The sequence below is a fragment of the Corvus cornix genome, chromosome 1, assembly GCF_000738735.6.
Source record: "Corvus cornix cornix isolate S_Up_H32 chromosome 1, ASM73873v5, whole genome shotgun sequence".
Taxonomy (NCBI): Eukaryota; Metazoa; Chordata; class Aves; order Passeriformes; family Corvidae; genus Corvus; species Corvus cornix.
In genome coordinates this window covers 53,932,287-53,946,457 of record NC_046332.1, presented here as the reverse complement: position 1 = coordinate 53,946,457, position 14,171 = coordinate 53,932,287, and positions in this window count along the sequence as shown.

The window sequence follows — 14,171 nt, the reverse complement described above, 5'->3', positions numbered from 1 at the left end:
TAAGAAGCTTTACATCTCTGTGAAGGGATTTTATTTGTATTTTTAGCAGAAATGGTGTGATATCCCATCCTGCTGTGGCAAGGCCCACGTACTACTCTTTCAATTAATCTCTGTTTTTTTTCCCCCTCTACATATTCAGTTGATAACTTTTTGTTAAACATGTTTGAAATGAGATTTTACCTCCTTCTGGCAAGGACAACACCTTCTTATTTATTCTGTGAAGTGGCAGGCAGACTTTTTCAGAAATGTAAAAAGCAGATTCAAAACACTCCCCTTTCTGATATAAAGGGAATATCAAACTCTGCAAGGCTGGGTTCCTGCTTCTACAACTAAACTCTTAAAAAATATTGGATCAACAGTTATCTGTTATTTCCTTCCATTGCTGGGACTTTCTGCAACACAGCTGTATAAAATAAGAACACTGTCTCTTCCTGTGTCTACACCAGTGGCCTTTGAGGTGACCTTTTTGAAATTACAAGGCAGGGTGGTCTGAATGCCACCACTAATTCAGGTTAGCCAAGAAACTGCAATATATGTTACTTCATATGCCCGGCATGACCACAAAAACTCGGACTGCTGAAGTCCTGGAATCCCAGGGCTTGTGTGGACAAGTAAGAACCAATTTTAGCGGTGCTCCCACCATCCGTGTTAGCAGGTTGTTTACCAAGTTATTTTGAGAAACTCATGGGAAGTCAAGGAGCTGAGATGGATATTCAAAATAGATGTCTGTTACATAGCATTTGTAGAATTTATTGTCTGCCAGTTACCAGGGAAGTTCTTTGAGTTGTGCTGGCAGCATCAGTCTTACTGACAGAGAGATTAAATACTCATTTTGTAATTAGTGGGAGTATTGCTTTGTTTTTATTGCAGTAATACATAGAGGTTCCAGCAGAGATTGAGGGCCTCTCTGTGATAAGCATTAGATTTATGTACAAAAATAATTAAAGTTCTTGCCTCATACTCCTATGAAGGTCATCTGAAGGATGCTGAGAGATTTCAAAACAAATAAAGTGATTATGAAATGGATCCACCTTGAGCTGTTCAGCTCCCAAAGTTGCAAGATCAAGTCAAGACCACACACAGAGCTCCCCCTCTCCATGTTGTTTATGAATGGTTTACAAGGGGCTCTTCCCAGGGGGTCACTACCACAGGCACTCCAATATTATACCCACTTCTAAAACGGCCTCCACAGAATCGTTATTATGAACATTTTTTCAGATGTTATAAAATAACGGCTTCACAGCGAGTTAACTACTCTCTAGCTTAGTTGGATGGGGAACAATATAGTTTATGTGCTCTGAGCTTTCTCATGGATTAAATTTATCACTTGGTCAGTGGTAGTGCCCCTGTTTGACAGATGTAGGCTATTATTGAACAATTTGGCCTTCGAAACAGTGACTGTACTTGGAAAAGTACTTTTGGCATAGCTAACCTCAATTTTAGCAATCCATAATAAAACGTGGGAGACCTTCCTTACGCTGACAAAGACATGGAATAGGCTACTTCTGAAAATATTTTAAGAAATGGGATGACGAGGACATTATCAGTAGAAAAAAAGGCCAGGTTGGACTCTTCACCACACTTCTCTCACTGAGGTGATGGTTTCTGTCAGCTCCTCCTGAAGATCATTTCATTTACCTGTGTAAAATCTTAGAAATAATGACTCACTTTGCAGTAGAGTCAAGAGGTGACAGTGCAGTAGTGGGTGTGGGAGGAGTGCTCAGGTGTGACCTCTGGGCAAAAGTGAAAGGGTGGGGCATCTGCTCACAAGCTGCCTTGCAAGAGGAGACTTTGGTGGCACGGCAATTTTGGGATGGTGTTTCAGTACAGAACACTTGTCATGTATGCATATATTTGTATGTACATTGGGATAGACAGGAGGGTCACATATTTGATGGAGACACTTAGACTATCCAGTGTACAGAGTACCATGTCTGTGTCACATAAGGGTGTTGGAAAGAGAGGGAACAGCTACTCCTCTGAGGGGAATCTTCAGCCAGAGTTGCTAAAAAATACAGGAGAGAGCAAAGATTTTTCTCATTTTAATTCACAAGAAGATATGTTTCTGATGAGAAGGGACAAGGACATCCAACAATTAGTGGACTTGTTGAAGATGGCAGTTTGTAGTGGTGACAAGGAGCTATAGAAAATATGAAGAACAAGGAAAGAAGAGCTCGTGAAAAGTGTTAATTTAATAGTAAGGGAGTGAGTCAAACTTGGAAGGACTGTAAAAGAAGAATGAAGACTCCAGTGTCTTAAGGCTTGGCACAGGTGGAAAGGAACAAACCACTGTAGCCAAGGACTGGGAAGAATGTGATGGTTTAGGAATGTGACTTCAGATACAACCCTGTCCTTGCAGGACATGTGTTCACTGAGCCTGTGGCCAAGGTCAGCCTTGGTTTGACCAAGCACAGTGCAGCATGCATCCTTCCCCCAGAACTAAAGTGGAAGGAGTTTTCCCTGTGTGATATGTTCGAAGCCGAAGCACTCAGTGATCCTGGCAGCATCCTCTCTGAGCATGACCCAACCTTGTCAGTGAATGCTGAAGGTACAAGGCCATGAGGGATGTGGGATGCTAGACCGGGTCACACTGGAAAAGGATCCTCACTGGCTAAACAAGGCATGATGTTGATTATCTGGCATGGAATTCAAGCTATTGACATTGGGTCACAGCCCGATAAATAATCTCCTCCCCATTGCCTTTCCCCAATCCTCAGGAACAACAGCAATCTCCTGGTATAGCAGATGGGCTGGAAAACAAGACTAGAGTCTTCTGGGACACTGCATGCATGCAGTGAGACAAGGGCAAAGCAACTCTGGCTGTGTCTGAGGATATGTTGGCCAGCAAGCAGTATGTTTGTCAGGAAAGTTCATTGCCAGAGGCCACCCAGGCTGGAGACGTCCTTGAAAGGGTGGTGTGAATGTTAGCTTGAATGTTTCTTCTTGGGGAGACCTTAACAGCCAAATGTAATCCTTCTGTCACCCTCTCTAGGGTTTGACAGCAAAAAGGTGCTTTTTAATGCAAACAATTCTCTTATTCAAATTGAAGTTTGGGTGCAGATCAGTTCCAAACAATTCTAACAAGGTGATGTGAGTGCATGAAATAAGACATGTTTCCAGCCTCTGACCTTCCTTTTTTTGCCAAAGAAGACCAAAGACCAAAGAATCTCTTTTGACAATGATTAGAATAAAGGACTAAACTTACTTTATATCCACATCATCTTTGTGCATGAGTGTTGGCTAACAAGCAGCCACTCTTGGGATGGAGCGCAGCAGCCATTTTGTATGCAGCAGATCTTACCAATAATTTTCAAGGAGTGGGAGAAGTGGCAAATAACTTCCTTAATTGAAAATTATGTGGGAATTTCACAGTGTGCAGAATATAATTAACCACACTGAAATCTGGCCAAGGAACCAAGGTTAACACCGCTGTACTTGCAGAAGTGCCACTGGTAAAGCAACACCTCCTGAAAACTTTAGAACCTAATCCATTCCTATAAAATAAATAAAAGGCATGTCTTTGAAAGGTGGTGTACAGCTTTTATTTATGTTTGGCCATGCCTTCATCACTTACCACTGAAACAGTCAATCACGGCTGTACACTAAAATCAGAAGTATATACAGCTTTTAATGACATATATTTTTTTAGTGAATCAAAGTTGAGTTAGCATATTGCATTATGCCAGTTCTTTATAAAATTGAGCCAAAGTCATCCAACGTATGCAACACATTTTATCAAATGTGTAAGAAATATTTGGAAGAGGAATGTTGTTTATATAGAAGGAAGGGGGGAAAAGTAAAGTTGGCAGCATATCATGCAAAAATTAGTTCAGTAAAAGGGGGGGAAAAAAATCAAGCTATGTGCCAGAGTTTCAGTCACAGTCAGATGAGCTTTTCTGAGCTTGCAAGTACTATACAAATGTGAAAAACACGCACTTGGTGCAGGAGGAAGCGAAGAAGGAAATAGCTGATGGAGAAGTCAGGGCTGTTTATGCCAATGGTGACGCTGCAAGTCAGATAGAAAAAAAGCAGCAAGAAATGAAGTCATGCCTAAAGCCTGGGTTTATCTCTCACATTTCTGGAGCTGTGTTGCAGATCCTCTAGGCCATAGTGTGGGACAGCTATGAGTCTTGTGGCACAAAAAGCGCCGCTTCTTTTCCAGAGGGAGCATGATTCTCATCATGGCTGCAACCCAATAAGCTAAAAAATTCTATGGAAACCAGGAGTTACGTTTGCCTGTTGTGTAAACCTGGACTGGTCATGCAGAATTTGTCTTGATGTGAATCACAGAATCATAGAATGGTTTGGGTTGGAGCGAGCCTTCCTGTCATGGGCAGGGACACCTTCCACTAGACCAGGTTGCTCAATGCCCAATCCAGCCCGGCCTTGGACACTCTCAGGGATGGGGCATCCACAGCTTCTCTGGGCAATCTGTGCCAGTGCCTCACCACCCTCACAGTAAAGAATTTCTTCCTAATATTTAATGTAAAGATACTTCCCTCAGTCTGAAGACATTCCCCTTCAAGGTCCCTAGGAACCTGTCCAGGTGAGCCAAGCAAGACCTTAAACTTTCCACCCTCAGGACTGAAACCTGAAAGATTATCAGAGTGACATTTTAGGAAGTTCAGTAAAGCAAAATTCCCAAAAGATGCAGGCGTGGTGCACATGTCTTTGCAGCTGAAGTGGTGCTGCAGGGTTACAGCAGCGGTACAGCAGTGGGTGAAAAACTTTTCACATCTCATTAATGCCTCCGAAGAAGTCCCTGCTCTGCCCTGGATTGAAGGACTGCTTGCAGCATGGTGTTTCTTTATCCTTGTGGCAGGCCAGGTGGCTGGAGGCCAGTGGAGAAGCCCAGTGCCTGGGGTTTGGAAGGGCAGAGCAGGAACCTGTGGGGGTGAGGTTGCTGCCCTGGCTGTCATTGACAGTACTTCTGCCAGGTCTGACCTCTCCTGATTTGGGGTGAGTATGGGGAGGTGTATTTTGGGCTGAGGGGGCTGAAACAGCAGGAGTCTCTGCCCAGTGTACAGGCAGGGTTTGGAGCTGCCAAGCTGCTGTCCTGGAGTGGGCTGCCAGCCCTTTCTGGGGCGATTTGGGCTGATTGAGGGTGTCATGGCTCAGCACTTGGGAAGCAACAGCATCTAGAGGAAGACAATGAGGAAGGCCTCGCATCGTCAGCCTGAGAAGAAGATGTGAAGCATTTTTGGGTTAAATGTGAGTGAAGAGAGGCTTGATTCCCAGTTTGTCCAATGAAATAAGACTGTTTACAGTCTTTCAAACTTAGTAGTATTGCATCAGAGAAATGACTGACACTAGAATTAATTTCTCCAGCCCACTGAGAAGATTAACTCCCTGAATATTGACTGACTGCTTTGGTCAATAGGTGACAGTGTACAGCTTGCTGGAAGAGTGTTTGCTGTTTTGCGTTTTGCGTTCCCTTGCTGAATGCTTCAGATTTCACTGGTAGAGATTTCATATTGACTCTGCTTTTTTGTTTCCATTATAAGGCTTTTAAGTTGCTGATGGAAACTTCTGCCCTTGAGTATGAGTACAGCCAAGGGTAACATCCCCATGCCAAATACTAGAGGGTATGCCATCAGCCCCTTAAATCAAGCAAACTATATTTACTAGTACGACAAATTGCTAGTCTTCCTGTTCCCTGATGCTGTGGAAGTGGGTGCCAGGGGCACTGAGGGCCCAGCAGGGTTTAGGAGAAGGATGGGAAGCAGCTCTTGCAGCCACTTGCTGAGCCCTGTCCTAGGCAGAGGTGGGCTGTGGGGCTTTCTGCCCCAACAGCAGAAACACGGGCAGGATTTTGAGTCACATCATAACTATAGCAAATTTCCATTGAGCAAAAAAAAACATATAAAGAAACACTCCAAAGAGGCTAAGCCTTCTGGCTGGGCTGGGTGACGGAGGGAGTCAAGTGTCTGGAAAACATTGCTAAACAGTTAAATCCAGCAGTGAGTGTTGAAGCAGCTGATTCTCTAAACACAGCGTTTCCCTGCAGTTGGATTTGAGGGGAGTGTTGCCCTAGCAGGAGCTGAAGGGCTGCTGGGGAAGAGTGGGGCATGAAGAAGGGGATCGGTATGCACCCAGAGTGCACAAACCTTGGAGCCATTGCTCAGGCAAAACTCCAAGGGACCAGTCCCTTAACTCAATTTCACTGGGGCTTGAATGCAATTTTTACACAGCATCCTTCTCCTTGACAAATCCAAACCCTTTCATCAGTGATGACTGGCACCAGCCCCCTGTGGCTCCTCTTGGACTGGATTCAAGCTTTATGTTGTTTTTTGCTATAAATCTTTCTATCCCTCTCCCCTTGCCCTGTCCCCCTCCCCAGCTTTTAAATTCTTCATTGATTTAATGCTCCCCCTCCAGAGGCTATCAAACAGCTTTTCCCTGAACACTTTTGGTTGCTCCAGTGAAATGGGCTGGGAAGAAAAGTGGTTCCAGGCTGAGAACTTGAAGAGGTTATACATGAGCTCTGTACAGAGATTGAAAAGCTCTGAGTTGTTATAGCAGCTGTCCCAGCTGAAAAAATGTCAGGCAGTGGGATCATTTTCTGTGTATTTTATGGACACGGAATAGGCCAGGTTTGCTGGTATTTGAGTTACTCTGGGGTTGTTCAGCCAACCCCTACACTTTGTAGGATAGTAATCGGATCCTCAGTGCCCTTGAAGTGTGCTAGCACTCAGTGTAGAAAGGAATAGCTCTATGCCAAGCCCTAAGTGGACTTTTAAGTGTGTAAGCCATTTTTCTTCTTGTAAAATCTAGGTTTGGTTCTGTAAAAAGACTTAGACACCTTTTTTTCTGGGGAGTTTGATGCAATTTTTCTCTTTATTAAGGCTGAGCAAACTATTCTCAGCGGCCAACTCCCTCTCCCCCTCTGTTTTTCTGTTTGTGATTAAGACAGGATTTGATAATAATTAATTACTTGAAGTTTGTCAACCACACTTGGAGCAATACATTGCAACCACTTTTGCATTTTGCATTTTGTGTTTTGCATTTTGCATTTGCACTTGCTTTGCTGGTTAGCTGAAGTTCTCCACAAAATTTAAGGCCAGAGGGGATCATTAGAACAGTTGGTCTGACCCCCTGTACATCACAAACCATTAAATTTCACCCAGTCAGTCTCCTACTGAGCCAAATAATGTCAGAGTTGGCTAAATCACAGAACCCAGAATCATATCCAACTTGGATGTCCAGGGCCACAGTCTCTGATGCTCTCTTGGTAGTTTGTAACAATGATTTAGAACTGTGCCTTGTTTCCTATTTGAATTTGGTTGGAAACTGAATCCAGACTTTGGTTCATGTTATGCCTTTCCTGCCAGGTGACACAGCCATTTGGTATATAGCATTTTGTCTCCATGAAGGTATTTATATATGCTGTTATCAAGTCACATCCCAGTCCTTTCTCTGGCTGTTAAAAAGGTAATGCAAGCAGATTGTGCTGTATTGATTTCTCCAAATAAGGAAATTTATATTTCATTTTAAAAACACTTAAAAATGATTTAATTGTCTTCTCAGGTACTTGACTATCCTTTTAAGAAGATGAGTGGCAGAACTGCTGAAAATCTTTCTGCCTTGACAAAATACAACGAAAATTTTCTAAATCCGAGACCTGGATGTACGTCTGCCCTGAGCATTGTCTCACCACCCGCTTGTGGGCAATGCCCAGGCACAGGCTGCTCTCTGGCCTTAGCTTGCTATTTTGTCATTTGTAAGGGGAGGGAGTGATCGAATAAGTGAAAAACATTTGTCCTTCTTGGTACATTCTTACATCAGAGAGGTTTAATAAACCTTCTCATTCTGCAGATAGCTTGCAGAAAGCAATCTAATTGTGATCCTCTGCTGAAAAAATGACAAGGTGGACCTCAGCCAAAGGCTTGACTCTCCATCTCTGCTGCCTGAGTAAGACACTCTTGAGTGGATTTTGCTGTTGTTACACCTCTTCTGTGGGAGCCATATTGCTAAATCATCAGCTATGCCATCTGACCATACAGCAGCTGAATACTCTCATCATGCTACAGAGTTGGAGCTCTTGTGTCCTTTGGGAACTCTTCTGCTTGACCTAATCATCACATAGTTATGGGTTAAAGCTGTTTGATGAGGAAAAAATTTGGTGAAAAATACGAAGAGCTTAGGACTCTCACACTGTCACATTGCTCTGTATTCCTTGTTAGGCGTGCAGCTCTGCATTTGATTGCTTTAAAACATACTTACTTTATTACTCCCGAGCCGCTGATGAAAAGCGAGCTGAATAGGGTACAGCCCAGCTCTGATCACAGAAGACATCTCCATCAGGTGCACCCATATGGAAAATTTGCCTGCTGATAACTGCTTTTGGATATGTACTGAAGCCAGCACTTGGTTCAGTTACTGCAGCCTTTACTGACTGCGTATAATGCTAATTTTAGGGAGATGAACAAACCCTAGAAGCTGAGGCATACTTCAGCTGCATATTTAACAACCTAATAAACACCAGTCCAACTTAATTTTTAGGATGACAAGACCTCTTCCTTGTGAAACTGTACTGAATGCTAGTAATTATATTCCTGTTGTCCCCTTCTTTACTCGTTACCAACTTTTAAATGATGTCCAGGATTAATATCCACTTGCCCAGATTTTGGCTACCTGTGCCACATGGCCTGTCCTTTCTGTGCTTTGGCACATCACAGTATGCTTTAAACTTCTGGAATGTATCCAGTGTTCAAAGAGGCATCAAAATTGAATATAAGTTTGCTAATTGCTGCCTTAAGCAGAAGTCGAAGGACTTTTAGATGTATATTCTATGAGCCTTTCCATAAAAAATTATTACCTTTAGTAGATCTTCAACATCTTTCTTACTGTGATGGAATCAAATTTGTCTTATTATATTCTGGTGATATGAATATATTATTTACATTTTACCATGCTTTCCATGCATAGGCCAGAACTAGATGCCCAACACTTCTGCCTCCTTGCATATTTTTCTGCAAAACAGATATTTGCTAGAATGACTTTGAAAATATAACAAAGTTTTATCTTTTATTGTTATTATTAGGGGTAGTTTATCCTGGTATCTTCAGACTTCCATATTAACTTTACATACTTTGAGTTTTAGTTTACATTAATTGCTCTCTTCTTTCCTCAGCTTTCTGTCATTTATTGCTCCTTTGTGTCTAACTTCATCCGGATGGCCTTTTAGGCAATCTTTCTTGATTATGACATTATGCTTTTGGCTAACTGAGAAACTCTATACGTCACCTACATTTTTGTTTTTTAGTTTTGAATTCTCAGCCAAATTACCTTATAATTTTCTTTCTTTCTTTCTTTCTTTCTTTCTTTCTTTCTTTCTTTCTTTCTTTCTTTCTTTCTTTCTTTCTTTCTTTCTTTCTTTCTTTCTTTCTTTCTCTTTCTTTCTTTCTTTCTTCTTTCTTTCTTTCTTTCTTTCTTTCTTTCTTTCTTTCTTTCTTTCTTTCTTTCTTTCTTTCTTTCTTTTTTCTTTCTTTCTTTCTTTCTTTCTTTCTTTTCTTTTTCTTTCTTCCTCTTTCTCCCTTCCCCCCTTCCTCCCTTCCCCCCTCCCTCCCTCCCTTCCTTCCTTCCTTCCTTCCTTCCTCCCTCCCTTCCTTCCTTCCTTCCGAATTCCTTCCGAATTCCTTCCGAATTCCTTCCTTCCTTCCATCTTCTGTAGCAATTGATGTCTTGTTTGCATAACTATGTCTCTATAAAACTGTATTTAAGTAAGCTAAACATTAAAAATGTTTTTTTTTGTCTTTTTGATCAAGATTGCTGTTGCAGTTTACTGTCTGTAATTTTTACTTAAAATGAAGTATAAAGAGTTGTATTCTATGCAAGACATTTTTATTAGAAAAATGTCGCAGGTATTTTAAAGAAATCATACTGATGTCTTGCTAGTGGATGTGGAAGGATTTCTTGTCCCCATCTGCCAAACTGTAGTTTTCCTATTAGCTGTCCTATCTCTGATTTGACCCATTGGTCTAAAAGAAACCTTCACCTGTTTGACAATGCACTGCTGGCTGCTTGTTTTATGGAATTTGTCACCTGAGATATATGCTCTAGAGGGTTTTTCTTTGTTTGTTGGTTTGTTTTTTAATTCTTGCTCAGATTTTTGAAAAATGCAAGTGAGCTATGCAAGATATTCCTGTGGGATGAAGTCTGACCTAGGCCAGGAGGAGTTGAGTGAAGACTTTGCAGCTCCTCCTCTCTCCCTCTTTTGGGCCCCTTTAGAACCTTTTCAGTGAAGCAGTTAAACACTTTTCCCACAAACCTTGCTATGACATTTAGTCCATCGCTCATATTTATGCAGCCACGTGTGAGCTCCCCTATAAGAATAATGAGAGTAAATACCCCACGTGGAGTCCTGCATATAAATTTCTATACTGGTTTGAATCTTCACTTATCTTTTCTTTTTTTGTTACAAACTGTAAAAAAGTGCCTGGATATGGATTGTGAGCAGTTTCCCTCCTGCTACTTCAAAAGAGCATATTATTCATGTAATGAGCAGGCTTAGTGCTGGACTTGACAAAACACTGGGAAATACACTGTTGGGCACAATTCTGAACTGGCAGGGAACTGGACTGGATGACCTAATAGGGCTCTTTCATCTCCAGTTACTTATGATTTTCAATGCTAATTAAAACCTCACTAGCTAGTGGGGAAGAATATCACGGCCAATTCAAATAACTTCTTAAAAAACTTTCCTTCTGTTTATTTTTTCCACTTGCCCACTTCGATTTTATACACATATCACTTAAAAACACCCTTAATTACAAAAGTGTCCAGCTGTAAAACTACAGAACAAACAAACAAAGCCATTTACACAGCTTGTAATAAAAGTGCAAAGGCCAGGAAATAAATTATTTTGCTTTATTAAGGAAAAAGAAAGTAATTTCTCTAGTACTACCCAGGTCCCCAGGTGTGCTGGGCTATGGCTGTGCTCTCAGCTTACCTTCTATCTGAGCTCTCCCTGAGCTCTCACGAGATCTGGACATTAACACATGTCATGGGGAATTTTTTACCTTATAAATACAATCAGCCTTCAGACTTCTGCTGAGCAACTGCTTCAGCTTGATGCCTTGCCAGAGAAGGGCAAGCCCAAACCTGCTGGCTTTCACCATCTTGTGATGGATGTCTAGGATGTGGCTGATGTTGGATGCTCAGCTTCTCCTGAGGCCTTGGAGGCTTCAGGGGGACCAGGGCTCCTCACACAGCCTTCTGGCCATGGCTGCTGGGCAGTCGCGTGTAAGTGAAATCTGGGTCTGGTGTCAGCCTGGGGATGGACATGCTACAGCAGTGAAACACAAGTGTCTGCCCTGATGGGCTCATATGCAAATCCAGATGATTTCTTGTCTTTCCTCAAGGCATCAAAACCACTGAAATGCTAGAGAAGACCTTTGAGAAAACCTGTCAAAACCTGAAAAATTAAATAGGGGGACCACGATCATTAAGGTTTAAGGACACATTCACACAGAAGTATTAATAGAATGATCTTGAGTGAACAGGATGACTGAAGGTCATGTGGTCCAACCACCACATAAAGGGCTTTGAAGTCCAACTCTAATGGAGTAAATTACTCAGGGTCATGTCCTGTCAAATTCTTAATATCTCCAAGGATAGAGGCTCCATAACCTCTGTGCAAGTGTTAGACCACCTCCATCGTAAGATCTTCTTCCCTAATAACCAAATAGATTTTGCAATGTTACTGCTTGTGTTATCCTTTCATTGTGTACCTATGAGAAGAGTAAAAATGTCAAGGAAAATAGGAAAAAAATTTCAAAGTAGTAATACATAATAATACACATAAAATAAAATAATTCGGACAACCTGTTTACTGCCTGGAAACTTTCTATTTAAAGAGAAATGTCCCTGAGCAGCTGTTATTGCTGCAGTGACACACTGTCTAGAAACAGTGTGGCTGTATTTGCATTCACCTTGCTAAAAGGGGTGTCAAAACTGCAAAGTTTGGGGTCAATTAAGAAATAGCAGAGATTAGAGCTGATCAGAGTAGACGATTAAATTTTATTTCCAAGAGTGACATTTTAGCCTGCAGGGTCCTTCAGATCATCAGGTAAGACTGTAAGGAAGAGTTGTCCAGCAGGAGGTATTTGAGCATCAGAACCTGTCTAAGCACTGTGATGAATCCTGATGATGATTTTCCTGAGAGACCATTCTCTACCTTGGGGCAAGGGGGTGGTGAGCGTTGCTATAGTGAGGGTTGCTTTAAAGGTGAATTCAGTAAAGACTTCCCTCTTGTATTAACATGGCCAGAGTCACACACATTCCTTTGACAGCAGAAAGATGCTACATCACAGTCATGGAACACTTTGGGGTGCACTTTAGAAACTTTTCTAAGTTTTGCTTGAGATAGGTTTGAAAATTAGGCAGTGGAGAATGCTACTTTTGGCAGAAATATACTTGTTATGAAAGGTATGGAAAAGAATCATGCCCTGAGGTTTGCTGGGCATGCACAGGTCCCCAGATGAACAGTGGTCCACAGGAATGACAGATATACCTTACAGCACGTTACATGCAATTAATTTAAATTTTGATTTTCTCTCCTAGCCTACATCTTTTTAACATTATTATTGTAATGTGGTAGTTTAGTGAGGACCATAAACTTGCACTTTCCAGCAGCCTGAATTTATAAACTGTCAGAGTTTACACATTCTTGTCCAAGAAATGTCTGGTTTTCCATAGATCTTTTTTCTTTTGTTATATTCAAAGCAATGAATTTGTTCATATTCTGAACAGGAGTAGTATGAATAAGTTGGAAATTACCTTTTACATGGTGGTATGCTTGGAGGAGAGTCAGACTGGAAAGGAGTTTGTATTAGACAGTATCCTCAAGAAAAATGTTCATCTGTATTTCACTTTATTCTGTTTGTAGGTATTTTTGGATGAATTATAACTGTCATTCTATTAAAAGAGTTTCTCTTCCTAACAGATTCTGGGTCAAGTTGTTAATATCAACTGCGTGGTGATGGCCAACTTCTGTAGAAATATGAAAGTCGGAAATTCAATGGAAAGAAAACATTTCTTCTGTTCCAGGATGTGGGCAAACGCTTATGGGTGAAATAGAGCTGAAGGGCAAGGAATGTGTATATTTTTTGGCCTAACCCTCCAATATATCCATTGATTTATGTCAGGAAGGCAGCAGAATATGTTCCCATGACTTTACAAGCCCACATGGGAAAAGGAGAACATTTTCATTTAAATTAAAAAGATAGAATTAACCCTAGTTGGAGAAGGTTTAATGCTATTGCAATCAGGCAAATGAGAGGTTTGCACACTTTTTTACAACTTTAGTTTGGATGCTGGATTGGACACAGAAGCTGCACATTTTAATATTGGTATTGTCTGGCTTGAAACCAAGACACATCTGTGACCCTGCTCATCTCTCATGCACATCAGGATGTGTAACATTACCCTGACAGATGTAGGAAGAAATATACCTTGGAGTAATTTTAAAAATTTTCCATAAAGAAATTAAGTTGTTTTTAAAATGGATTGTTACCTAAATACAGAGCCCTTCAGACAGAGACCCGTCTTCAGCGGCCAACAACGGGCCAGGCAGCTACTTCCTAGCTGAATCTCCACTGGCTGCAGGTGATTTGACACAGAAAGGGGAAAGATGTACCTTTTGTTCTGGAAGGTACTTCTGGTGCTCCCATGCTTCATGTCTCTGACTTCACAGCTTCACAGTGGCCACCTGAGTTGATTTTGGACTGGGAGACAGTCTATATTATGTCTGGGACAACTGGGCATACCCCAACAAAAATAGCTCTTACACATTATTAAAGTGTTTTACTAGAGGGTAGGGGATTTAAAGGAGGGAGAAGGGTTGGTTTCATCCAGAGAAATGCTCTTTTACAGCCTGCAGCCAGCTGGATTCTTGATGGGTTGCTTCAAATTGGAAAGGAGGGAATAAAATAATTATCCTTCCTTAAAAATTAAGGGTCTTAAATTGATTTCACTTAACTTCCAGCCTGAATGGAGTGACTTACGATTAACAGCAAGGTGAGATCAGAATCAGGCCAGCAATCTTGGCTTTTTATTTTTGTAAAAGCTATTTTCATCTCTAGATGTCATGGACCTTTCTGGGTCTCATCTGTTCAGGGGTGTCTACAGCATTACTCTACAGACAGGGTATTTTTCTGGGCAGAGATTTA